We start from the raw sequence: 14,421 nt of genomic DNA, 5'->3' as shown, positions 1-14,421 counted from the left end.
AAGGTATTATAAAAGATTGCTTAATCTGTGGCATGAATGATAAAACAAGGAAAGCAAGAGATGCACCGTTGTCTCCAGTGAGGGTACCGTCTAAACCCTGGGATAACAGGGTTTTAATATCATTAACCCTCTAAAGCTCTACATGTGGGCTGGAGAGTTTATGTTAGCACAGGTTGACTATCACTTTCATTGGATTGTGACCAAAGTAGTCAATAGATTAAATACTCAATCCATGATAAATTTCCTTACTGATGTATTTAAGACAGAAGGAGCGTGGAGCACCATCATAACTAACAATGGTATGCAATTGACTTCTGAGGAAATGCAAGACTTCTTGGAGAAAATGTCTTTACAACATCTTAAAACAGCACTATATTGCCCAAGGGTAAAAAGGATAGTGGAATATGTAAATCACAGGATTAAAGAATCTATTCAGCTACTTTAGTGTCAAGAAGTCCTGCGGCAAAGCCCTTCAAAAGATGCTTTGGTTGTACCATACCACATCCAATTCGGTCATCAATGTTTCACCATTTGTACCTCTTAAGGGCAGACTTCTGGCTACTAAAATGACTCCTACTTGGCTCAGATGGGTGTGTAGCGGTGAAATGAGTGCCAAGTGAAGCAGTATCAAGAAAGGTACAAGGAAAGACATGATCAAAAACATGGAACCAAGAGAAGTAGTTGGAAAGTTGGAGAGCGGGTGTTGGTCAAACTTCCTTTTACTCACCAGAAGGGTGGAAGTAATTTTTCCAAACCTATGAAAGTGATTGAAGGGAAAAGGCTTGTGGTGACTCTAGAGCAGAGGTCTTTAAACTTTTTGATTCCGAAACTCCCTTGTCAAATTTGTTTAGGCATAAGGACCCTCTTCTGTTAAAACTTTCTAGAATCTGGTATGCCTCATCATCGACAACTATCAACAATCATAAACACCCGAAATTCCAACAGCAAATAATTTTAATGGTGGGGAAATAATATTAAACAGTGTTTAGCAAACCAAAGGTCAGTGAGAGTGGGGGTGTAGTCAAAGATGTAGCTAATTACAAAGTGCCTCATTTATGAGGAATTGGCGTAGGGTAGCGCTATAAGTCTTCTTGCTCTGCTGCCCTATACCAATGTGAAAGGGCTGGAATGCACTGTATTAATGGAATACAATGCATTCCTGTCCTTTTCCCTTGCATTCGCGCACAAATTGCTGCATAGCACCAACATAGGCAGGATTGTTTTTGTTCAAGAAGGGGCCCCTTCCTACTCAAAAACAATCCCAAGAGGTGTTTTCTTCTTTCTATGTGAGCTGCAGGAAGCAGCACACATGGAAAGAATGAGGAGAAATGAAAGAATTTCTCCCCGTTATGCCTACGCTGGGGAGGCATCTGTTTTTGGAGCTGCCCCAGGTTTACTTGATTTTGTAAATATGGGGCAGCATCAAAATCCATGACTTGCGCTGCTATGTCTTACTCCATATCTATGAGGCCATGCAAAGAAAGCTGTGCAGGGTGACTTTGCATTGTCTCATAGGTATGGTTGAGATGCTTCCTCTGACAATGCAAGCCTCTCATAAATAAGCCCCAAAAATATTCTTTTTTAGGTCCTTCACCTTCAATAATGGGCAGAGAAATGAAAAATACATTTAAAAAGTCAGTACTTAGTGGGAAATACACTCAAGGACATTATGAAACCTCAATTAGTTAATGCACTGCAGAGGTCCATGTGTAACTAGAGAGCCACAGAATTAAATCTTGATTGGTCCAGTGGTGAATAGTGACGTGTATTTTTACTGCTACAAAGTCACAGCCTATGACAGAAAGCACTGTCAATATGTAAGTCATTATTTTATACTTGCATTACACAGTGTAAGATAGAGTCCTGCAAAATGTGCAAATAGTTTTACAATAAAATAGTGCGCCCAAAATGTAGATTTTAGTAAAACCAGAGCATAAGAAATGCAATTTTTTTACGTTACTGTTCCTGCAACATCGCTTTAGGAGTACGAAGGGCTGGGCAAATGTAGTTAAATGAAAGCACTTCACAGCCCAGTTGTTAACTTTGCACTACCACTCAAAAAAACAAGTCTTTGTCATCACAAAGCTTGGAGTGATTTGAACAAAAAATCCAGAACTGGCTCCCAAGCACCCTTTACACTTGCAAATTACCTGATAGGCACATTTGCATTTCATTCAGGCATGTAGGTAGTCTGACATGCAAGCTTTTCCTGCACTAGAGACTCAGTTGATAAAACTTCAGTTGATAACAATCTAAACTAGCCAACCCAGGACAACTGTATTCTTCCAAGACAAAAGCAAATGTTTTTGATTGTAGCCGCAAGTGACGCTGGGGAATGCGCGACCCCCTTCTGAGGACTCCAGGACCCCCCCTGGGGGTCATGCCCCACAGATTGAAAACCTCTGCTCTAGAGGATGGTAGAACATGGAGTATGTATATAGTGTAAAGATAGAGGCAGGGCTCAAATAACTCAATGTAAATATTTAAGGCAACAATAAGACAACATACATTTTACAATATCAATGATAAACTTCAAAACATATGTACTGAAAGAACCAATCAAGGCTATTTTTCTTATGAAAATACAAAGTGCATATTTTATTGATAATCAGTTAAACAGTAAAAATCACTCAATCATACTATTCCATTCATATCTACAGTCATGTATGGAGTATAAACAGACTAACAACCTGTCACCATTCTGTAAGTAATGTTGATATTATTAAGAATATCCAAGAAGGTTCGAATTCAAATGTAAACAACAGAAATGTTAGGTCTCATAATGTCCCTGTGTGGCACAAAGACTAGATATTCCTCCTATGTGGAAGGAAGCTGCAACAGTGGCATATTCTCTCTTGTACTGTGTTATTCTGTGTCAAGATTGCAAGGAATGCTGTTTATTACTTCTGTTAAGATCTCTAATGAGTTTATGCATAATAGCTCTCTTCCATTATTATAGGAGGGAGATACGTTGTAATTTATGTTTAACAAACATTATATGTTATCGCTTTTCCACCTCCTCCTATTCCCTTAACTTTTCCCTTCTCTCTGCTCCCCTGCTCTTGTTATGACTTAGCACATGCCAACATTCCATCGACAGTTGAATTGTCAGTCGAGACTCTGTTTGACAGATGCTGATTGAACAGCTGATGTGGCAGAGAGGCTGTTGCTAGATTTTGAATAAAGTACTCTTTTGATTAAATCACAGAGCTCTATTACTTTAAAAGACGTATCTCTTCCCACATCACCAGGAAACAACCATTTCTTTTCTTGTGTTGTGCATTTGCAACATCACCAGAGTTTCCCATACCACAGAACTTGGACAGTTACTGTAACCTTGAAAATCCCTCCGTTCCTGATACGGTCTGAATAGGAAGCTTCATCTGCTCATTAGGTCTTCGCGTTTCTCACCAAGATTTCTCTTCTCAGTCCTTACTATCAATAAACCTCTACAGACACCAATACTCCTTTCTCAAGCTAATAAAACCTTGAGAGTGCACCTGCAATAGAAAGAACAAGCTAAACCAGCAAAGTACATTTCAAACTCAAAAGGCCTTTTGTCAGACTAACTTTGTCGAGACATTTAAACGTGCACTTCAAATACATGGTTATACTTGTGCATATACAACTCAAGAACATATGCAAACGTAAGTAAAAGCATACATGATTGCACTTTCAAATATGACTTTCAGAATATATGCAATGTGACAAAGTATAAAAGCAAACATGGATACAGAATACGTGTCAGTCAGTCAGAAATAATTTTATTTCGCCAACAAAATGATGGCATAAAAAGTATTCTACAGATAAAACATTTTCCAGTCTTACCAAAAAAAGACACATAAAAAACAGCATTTTTCTTATTACAAAGTTTAAAAGGAAGAAAAAGAAAGAAGAAAAAAGAAAAATTCATATATACATACAGTGATTAACACAATTCAGACAGGTAATGCTTCAGTTAATTATCAGATTGATGAATTAATCGTCTCTTTTTTAAAGCAGGTAAAAACAAGTAAAAGGATCAGGTATAATTGCAGATAGTAAAGGTCCAAACGACACTGCCTAAAATTCATTTTACGGATAAGGGGGACAATAAACCTTTTCCTTTCCTCAAAATCAAATTTGCAAAAAAACGAAAGATGCAAATCATTCTGAACAGATCGATCGTCACATGTGCAAAATGGCAATTCAGATGTTACATAGATATTATGAGGTAGGCCTAGCATCAAGGGAATATAATTCAATCAAAATCTAACCAAAATATATCTATGTTGTAAGTTAGTGATGATCGATAGACAGATTGAATTCACATCCATTTGCATTATGCTTGGAAACTCCAAGAATGATCTAACAGTTGTCATCTTAAAATTGGAGTCCTTGCCTGTAATCTAGATAACATATGATTTTTTAAAATCTTTTTTAGAAATAGGCCAGCAAGTTGCGGGATCTGTGAACAGATGATGTAACCCAACTGCTTGAAGGGTAGATTCAACATAACATAACTAACTGATATTATTTGCACCATCAAGCTTCAAGACGTAATTTATAATATCCCTCGTTAACAAGAGAGTCTCCTTCTACCAGACCGAGTGCCACATTAAAATGGGCGCCACACAAATTTTATCAGCACTTTCAAATATAACTTTCAGAATATATGCAATGTGACAAAGTATAAAAGCAAACATGGATACAGAATACTTCAGGTTGAAACTGAACATTAGTGAATGCATTTACAGAACTCTAGTTTTTTTGTGGTTACATTTCATTAATACATTTAAGTGTTCACATACATTGATATTATTAAGGCACACAGTACATATAGGTGCCGATTCCGTTCCGGTAAAAAAAAAATCCGTACGACTCGTACCCATATTTTTTTCCGTACGAATCGTACAAGTCACGTCCGACCCATGAAGTACGATTCGTACGGGAAAAAGTACATACGGATCTGCCCGATCCATACGAATCGTAGCGGGAAAAGTTGTACGAGACGTACCCGGACACTTTTCCGTACGATTCGTAAAAATACAGTCCGAGCGTACAAGTACGATCCAGACCGGCTATCCGATTTACGAATCGTACGGAAAACGTCCCGTACACGGGGAATGACTCTACCCGCTACGAAGCGAAGTTTGTACGACTCGTAGCCCGGGAAAAGTTGTTGTCGGGGTACGAGTCGTACAGGCCCCCCCCACCCGTGTATGTACGCACCGTACCCCACCCGCATATGTACGCACCGTACCCCACCCGCGTATGTACGCACCATACCCCACCCGCGTATGTACGCACTGGTACCCCCAACGCGGGTGGGGTACGGTGCGTACATACGCGGGTGGGGTACGGTGCGTACATACGTGGGGGGGCCTGTACGACTCATACCCCTGGGAACGCAGCTTTTACGGCTGTTATTGGCTCCCGTAAAAAAAGAGCCATACGGAGTGCTGTAGGGACGAATCGTACTTGCTGGGCCGTAAAACGCTGCTTTCATACGTACGGACATCGCGTACAGGCTGTTCCGGATCAGATTCGTAGTTTTTTTTTACCCATACGGTCTTTTGTACGATTCGTACAGAAATAGGCTTTCTGTACGAATCGTACTTCCTAGGTTGTACGGACAGTTTACCGGGTACGAGTCGTATGGAGAAAACGCTTCGTACGACGATTCGTAGGGCCTTTTTACAGGATCGGAATCGGCACCATAAAGTCAAATACAATTGCAAATTAATTTAATATTTTCCTATACTAATTCACCACTAATCCTTTTTGGGTTCTGGAGTAGCATGCTACTCACCTAAAAGTAGGGGTGGGCCGAATTTGCGAAATCCACTTTCGCAAATCATCGCGAAAATGTTAAAAATTATTGCAAACACGCGGAAATATCGCGAAGATTCGGAAGTTTTTTTCCCGCATGTTCGCGAGATTTTCTGCATGGTTGTGGCTCGCCAACTTAACCGTGCGGTTGCTCGCGGGCACGCCCATCTTGTTTTCATTTGTCTCGCGGTGCATGATCGCGAGAAGAAAGACGTGATCGCGCGACACATGACATCACTGCGGGCGCGAACTGTCACGAGACAGCGCAAATGGCTAAAAACAACACAACATCTCATGGAGAACGCGACCGGATCAAGAAAACTTGTCGGCGAACGCAGGGATTCAGGTAAGGCGATCGCGCGCGCGCGAGAATGTATTATTTTACAGCACGAGCAAGAACCAAATTATCGCTAAGCTGCGGAATGCGGAAATTTTTATATTTTCGCGCTTTTCGCGGAACGCGAAAATGTCAAATTATCGCAATTTCCGCGAACGGAACAAAATTTTAGCCCAGGCCTACCTAAAACCACTTTGACACCTCATCAGGGGTAGTAAAAGCAATGTAAATGCAATTTCAATTTCAATTTTCAAATTGCACAATGTTGACATGTAAGGGATAGAGTCTAAATTGCCTTACTCCACTAGCTATGTATAACTTTTATAGGGGCCAGATCTGGCACAAATTGTCTGTATTCCCGTAGAACGGTTTAGTAGAAGCCTAGAAGCAGAAGAAGTGAGTTGTCTAGTTTTACTTGTGTGCTGGAACAGAACCTAGCCTTCATCTTAGAAAAAATATTCTCACACATATGCATATGTTCTCGGTCAACTCACAATAATCCTGAAAATAGGTGCACAGCTGGTGAGCACAATTCAATTTCTGTAAGTCCACTTTTTGACGGTGATGGTCATCATAACAAAACTGTCCATTGAAGCAGTTATTGCCAACCATAACCTATAAATGATTCCAACAGCCAGGATTTGTACAGAGGAGTTGACGTTGACAATACCCTTAAGAATGCAGCATAGTGAGATTTAAAGCCATACCAAAGGGATCCCACAGAAGCACCAAATCTTTGGTTGGAGTAGTCCTAAGTGATTAGGCACCCAACAAATCCTGCCATAAAAAGACTAAGGTGCCGATTCCGATCCAAGTCGGAAAGCACTCTGACCGAGCCGGATCCGGAGTGTTTTCCGACCGAGCCGGAGTCCTGCAGTCCGACCGAGCGAGTACGATGCGGCCGTAAGCTGCCAGACTCGGTTTGGTCGGACTCCCATAGAAGTCAATGGGAGTTGGTCGTACGACGCGTACATGGGCTCCCATTGACTGAATGGGTACGTCTCGCTCAAGGGCTCCCCCTACAGTGGGTACGCGTCGGTGACATCTGCACCGTACATGCCTGTGTTGGGGGGACCCTTGGGTCTCCCCCTGTGTCTGAGTCATAGGGCTGCGGGTGACAGGGGGTCCGACGTGGACCTCCAAAGGCAACCACCCGGACGTTTTGCGAACCGGACACTCTGGCTCGCACAGGCTGTCCGACGCATGCATCGTACTGGCTCGGTCGTAAATCACATCCTTTGCACGCCACAGTTTGCTTCCGACCGAGACTTACGGAGCGGTTCGGACCCGGAAACGACTTGGTCGGTGAATTTCACGTAGCTCGCATCGTACTTGCTCGCTCGTACAGCTGTACGAGTCGGGCAGAAAACACGCGTACGGCTCGTAGTTTTTCCGGCTGGGTCGCCTTCGGTGCCCTTCTGACACGGATCGGAATCGGCCCCTCAATGCAATGGAACTTCATGTTAAAGAGGACAAATACATTGAGTGCACAGCTGCTGAAATAGTGCTGGACTTTTTCGCCATGTAACTTTTTCATCAAAGTTTGATATTATGAATAGAACTGAGGTAACAGAAAGTGGTATTTGGATAAAATATTGAATTAAAAATATTGTGTAACATAAATATTGTGTCAAGTATATCGTTAAATATAAAAAAACATAAATATCATTGTCTTTAAAATCATTTCCAAAAATATTGTTTTATGTATTGTAATACGCTGTGTTTAATATCATTGTAGTTAATATTGTTGTTTGGAATATCATTGGTTAGTGATAAATAGTGTGTAATATATTGTATTTTTGTTTTTATGGTTTTTTTCATTTATAGTTATTGTTTATAGTTTTTTTGCAATATTTTTATAAGATTTAGTTTTGCAATTTGATTTGTTTTCTTTCTTTATTTAAAATAATTATTTGTTTTAGGAGCAGGATGTTGGGTTTTTGGGGGATAAGGGTGGGTAGTGTTTTGAAAATAATGTATTAGTGTACATATTTTAATGTTTATTTTTGAATTTAAAAGAAGGTTAGGAGCGGGATGTTAGGTTTATAGGTGATAAAGGTGGGAAGAATTTTATAAAATAAAGTAGTATTGTGTATTTTTTTGGGTTAATTAGAAAAACTTTGAAATTTTAGGAGCAGGATGTTGGGTTTATAGGGATAAGGGTGGGGAGTATTTAAAACAATTATGCATTAGTGTTTATTTTTGGATGTGTATTTATTACATTTAGTAAATTGAATTTAGAAATTGTTTGGAGTGGGGTGTTGGATTATTATTGCAAGAGGGTATGTATTTTATTTTTGAATAATTAAAGGCATTTAAAAACTATCTGATAATTAAAAATGTTAATATTTTTAGATGATATACAAACAATTTAAAATGTTAAAACATTGATAAATTGTTAATAATAAAAACAAATACATTTCAGTTCAAATAAATAGTGGTATGTGATATTTGGTGAGAAATTATGAATATTCATTTTTAAATGCATTGTTTTATACCTTTTTTGAAAAATTTCAAAAAAGTATGATAAATTGATTTTGAATGTTGTAAAAATGGCAAATAATAGTGTTATTTAGGAAGAAAAGCAATTATGCAAAGATTTTGATACATTTTTTAATGCTTAGAAAAAATATTTGAAAAATATTAAGATATTCCTGTTTTTTTATAATAATGTATTTCTTTTTTTAAGTCTGTTATATACTTTGAAAAATTTTTTTCAACTATATTATTTATAATTATGACTATAATTGTAATTAAATTTGAATTATGTTTTGAACAATTGTACTTTGTTAAATATTTTCATCTATAAATGTTTTATCCAATTTTGTATGACATATATTTTAAAAGTTTTATTGATAATACATATTTCAAATTATGATGTTTGATTCAATTTGGAATACATATGTTTTTCACACATGTTTACATAGATGTTTGTTCAGCTTGTTGATATTGTGGTGGCAATAAAAAATGTTAACTTTATAGTGTGTATATTTTTGGTTTCTTCTTTTGTAGTAGAGGGATATTGTAATTTGTGTCTATTTAGTGTATAACATCTTTGATGTTATAAGTTATATTGGAGTGGGAATAGTGAATGTTCCCTCTTTAGTGTCTAGCAACTTCCCTGAGTTAAGTTAGATTGGAGAGGGAAAAGTAAATGATGACCCTTCAGAGTCAACACCTTCCCTGACTTATTTTATCATGCAGTGGGAATATTATATTTAATGCTTTTAGTGTCCAAAACCTTCTTTCAGATTAGTTTTGTTGCTGGAGAAAAGGTGAATGTTGCAGTTTTTGCATCCATCACCTTCCCTGACTTAAGTTAGAATGGGTGGAAATAGCAAATGTTGCCCCTTTAGTGTCCAACACATTTCCTGGCTTATTTTATCTTGGAGTGGTAATAGTGTATTTAACCCTTTTAGTGTCCAAAACCTTCCATGAGATACATTTTATGCAGTGGGAATGGTTGATTTTGCTTCTTTACTGTCCAGCACCTTTACTGGGTTAAGTTAGATTGGAGGGGAAACAGTAAATGTTGCCCCTTTAGTGTCCAACACCTTCCCAGGTTTATTTTGTCTTGGAGTGGCAATAGTATATTTAACCCTTTTAGTGTCCAAAACCTTCACTGAGATGGGTTTTATTTCAGTTGGAATAGTTAATGTTGCTTCTTTAGTGTCCAGCATCTTTCTGAGTTAAGGTACATTGGAGTGGAAATAGTAAAGGTTGCCTCTTTAGTGTACAATACCTTCCCAGGCTTATTTTAATTTGGAGTGGGGATACTATATTTAACCCTTTTAGTGTCCAAAACCTTCCCTCAGATAAGCTTTATTGCCGTGTGAATGGACAATGTTGTCTCTTTAATGTCCAGCATCTTCCCTGAGTTGAGTTAGACTTGAATGGGAAAAGTAGAAGTTGCCCCTTTCATGCCCAACATCGTCCTTGATTTATTTTATTTTGGAATGAGAATACTATATTTAACTCTTTTAGTATTGAAACCTTCCCCCAGATTCATTTTATTACCGTGGGGATGGAAATGGTGCCTCTTTAATGTCCTGCACTTTCTTTGAGTTAAGTTATATTGGAGTGGGAATAGTAAATGTTGCCCCTTTAGTGTCCAACACCTTTACTGACTTAATTTATCTTGGAGTGAGATTAGTGTATTTACCCCTTTTAATGTTCAAAACCTTACCTCAGATTAGTTTTATTGCAGTGGGAATGGACAACGTTGCCCTTTTAGTGTCCAGCAGCTTCGCTGTGTTAAGTTTTGTTTGAGTGGGAATAGTAATTGTTTCCTCTTTAGTGTCCAACACCTTCCCTGTTTTTTTTATTTTGGAGTAGGAATCGTATATTTATCTCTGCTAGTGTTGGAAACATTCCCTAAGATAAGTTTAATTACAGTGGGGATGGTTCATGTTGCCTCTTTAGTGTCCAACACCTTCCCTGAGTTAAGTTAGATTGGAGTGGAAATAGTAAATAAACAAAAATTGTGTTTTCTTCTCAATGTTGAGAGTTGGTTGTGTAAAAAGCAGGGGGGCATATGTATCAAATACCGTTATTTCGATTCTCAAATAGCGATTTTTAGAGAATCGCTATTTGAGAATCACAAACCGGGATGTAATAAAAAATTCGCAAATATTGCGATCTCTTTGCATTCCTTAATTGCGATTTGCAAATTGCGAATCGCAATTACAGAATACCTTCCCATTCATTCCTATGGGCTAGGAGGCCCATAGGAATGAATGGGAAGACATTCTCAATTTGCGATTTGCAATTAGAGAATCGCAAATTGAGAATGCAATTTCAAGGGTGCCAGGGTGTCAAAAGGACACCCTGTTGCACCCCTGAAATATGTATGTGTACACACGTGGCGCACATACATGCCCTAAGGGCATGTATGTGCTCCACATGGCACTTTGAAAAATGCAAAAAAGTGCATTTTTCAAAGAAATTGCAAATTACCACCAACTTGAAGTCGGTGGTAATTTGCGATTTCTTATGGCCAAATCGCACTTTTTCTGTGCTTCATACATTGTATTTAAGGAATCGCAATTTGCGATTCCGTAAATGCAATCGCAAAATAGAGAGTCGCAAACTTTGAGATTCTCTAAGTTGCGATGCCCTTTTGGGATGATACATCCCAAAAGGCCTTTTCCCGTTCGCAAACAGGCCGATTCCGAGAATCGGCCCATTTGCAAATGGGAAAAGGGCTTGATACATATGCCCCACAATGTCTGTTCCTGCCCAATTTGGGAATTTGTGACTGCAAAAAAAGAATGAGCTGAAATAACATGGTGATCCAGTCAGCTTCCAACTTGCCTACAGTGCATCCGCCCCACCATCAGAAGCATTGTAAGTGCAGAGATCCTGCCAGATGGGTCCTGACTTTCAAATATGGTGACAATCCCTTGATTGGGGCAGAGGTGAAAGCCACCACAGACACACTAGACTCATGGGTGTTCCCTCAGGATCTACACAGTCCATATACTGTACCAGTTTTCTATCATGGAAATTAAAAATGCAATAACAGCCCTAAAAAGCTTTGGTAAACCCAATAGATCTGATCCTGGCAAGTTGATGCAATAGTAATTTTTTTTGTTACAAACCTATGCCACAAAAATGAAAGGGAGAAAAATTAAGAAAACATTCTGCCACCTGGTAATGGCATTTGAATAGACCAAGAGATGAAGGAGCTGACTCAAAGCCATACCTAAAAATGGATAGGACCTCTAGTTCAAAGCTTTGCTTCAACCAACTGACTTTTGTATTTGTGTTCAATAATTAATCTTTTCCACTCTCATTATAGCAATGCCAATCTCATGGGATTGTTAAAAGCCAGCAATGATCCCCTGAAACACACTTTTTATTCTGTCCCAGGCTGGTCTGAGACACAAAAAATTTGACCATATCACCACTCTTCTGAGAGAGCTCCACTGGCACTTCTTTAAGATGAGAATCAAATTTAAGACTGAATGTCTGAACTTTAAAGCCCTTCATCTGCATTAACAGGAAAATGTTCTTTCCTTCTTGAAAATCTCTGTCGGCATAAGGGATCTCAGATGCAAATACACTGCTGAACTCAAGACAAAAAACCTTCAAACGTACAGCAACCACAACTCAGGGGCCAAGTCACAAGGGGGATCTGAACTCTGGGTGGAGGACCTGCTGACGTGGCAGAAGGCCCGCAGCTGTGGAGGGGGGCCACCCTCAGCAGCTGTGGAGGGGGGCCACCCTCATTGCAGGGACACCTTCATTTATGGTGGTACCTCCTCAATGAGTGACTGCAGTGCAGGGGTCCCACCATGAGTGTGGGCCCCCGCCACGACTGCAGGTCCCTGCCACAAATACAGGATTTCCACCATCAGTGCAGTGGCTCCTTGTGAATCGGGACCTCAGTCCTTTTTGAGAAGCTCCCCTCGCCCTATGGAAATCATTACTAGAAGATCTAGGATGCATCAAGGACTTTTTCCAAGTCCCGGAAAAAATCAAACCTATCAGCTTAAACTTAATTTTGACATGCAACTAAAATGTATGTCCCCTATGTCTCTCCTTTATATCTTTCATCCCAAACTGCCTGCCTTCATCATCACAGCTGGACTAGGAAACCAAAGCAACCGAAGCAAAAATGCTCAAACCAGCCCAGTTTCCTTTGTTTTTTGTGCGCAATCTCTCTCTTTACATTCATCCATTCTCTCTCTCTTTCTCTGCTCTCTCTTCTCCCTCTGAGGTCACTTTCTCTCTACCTTCCCCTCCCTACCATTCTTTTTCTTTCTCTTTAAGTCTCCTCATATCTGTTGTAATTAACCTGCAAGACCTGTGGAAAGTGACATAGGCACAAAGAGCAGCCTTCTGCCATAAAAGCCAGCTTCCAGGTGCTCTAGCCCACTGAGGAAATACCCGGTGAAATAATAGGCCTATCTGGTTACTCCTGCCATTCTTCTCCTCCTTATAGCTAACTAATTAGATCCACATTCCTTTTAACCCTACCTTTTCTCACTCTTTCTCGCTCCTCTTGTTTTATTTCCTTGTCATTTTCATCCCTACTCTCACTCCCCTTTTATTCAATATCCACTGCTCGCCAACTCCACTCTGGTCACTATAAATTAGGCAGTGAGGGCATGATTTACAAAGATAAACCTACACCTTTGTGTGAGTTTATGATTGTTTGTTATTCTTAACAGGATTTACGAGTAGTCTCTTTAGGAGGGCGGAGTCTCTGCACACAAAAAGGCCTATTTTTTTTATGTATGGAGACCCCCCACTTGTAAAGATACTACTCGTCCATATCCTTTGTGAATAGGTAACAATTGTAAACTTAAATAAAAGTATAAGGACCTCATTACGAGTTTGGTGGTGCTGGAACAGGACTGCCCCGCACTGTCCAACCTGTGGTTGAACTGCCCACCAGATTAGGACTGTTCTCCTGTTGGGCAGGCTCTTCTTTGGCGTTCCCACAGTGGTGCCTATGAAATTAGCACTGCAATGGGAATGTCAATATCAGTACATGTATGGCATGGACTGCTGCAGAGGTACAATATGTGCCCCCCTGCATGCACCCAATGGTCCTGAGGCAACAGGGGGCCCTCTAGGGTCCCCCTAGTTTTCTCTCCACCACAGATTTCATGGTGGGCTCACCTCCATGTAACTCGTGTCAGAGAGAAAACTTGTAATATGCTTGGCAGGACCGCGGCGGATCCACTAAGCATATTGCGGCCTCAAGACTTTTGCGCCACTCATAATGAGGCCCTAAATTTTACTTTGTGAAACAGGCCCAGTCATCTATTTGTTTAATATTGCAATTAATTTGTGGAATGTTGATTCCAAATATTGGAAAGCTATGCAGGCGGTGTGTGACCATAGTATCAGACACCAAAAAGGAAAATTCTATGATCCTAATTCAAAGCAGCCTATCAGCTTTTTCAACACATTAAAGACCAATAAAAATGACTAAGAGGAATGTCAGTCAACGGCTTGAAGAGGTATCCTTCAATCGGCAAATAACCGGGCCTCACGCCATGCAGCACGACAGTACATCAAGCATTCATTTTATAGATTCCCATCCTGAAATACCCCAAAACACATAAGTAGTCTTCCAATTAGTGCTGCATTTGTGAGACCACTAAACAAGATTTGAAATGATAGTTCAATTATCCCGCTGTTTAAACCAGAAAACGCTACTGTAAAAAAAAAACCATTGTGAATAAATAACAAACTTTTTAATATAAAAAAAAAACAGCTCAACTCAGACTTGGATCACGTATGAACTCATAGAAAAATAT

This window comes from Triturus cristatus, chromosome 10 (assembly GCF_964204655.1).
Source record: "Triturus cristatus chromosome 10, aTriCri1.1, whole genome shotgun sequence".
Classification (NCBI taxonomy): domain Eukaryota; kingdom Metazoa; phylum Chordata; class Amphibia; order Caudata; family Salamandridae; genus Triturus; species Triturus cristatus.
Note: the sequence above shows the minus strand (reverse complement) of the source record.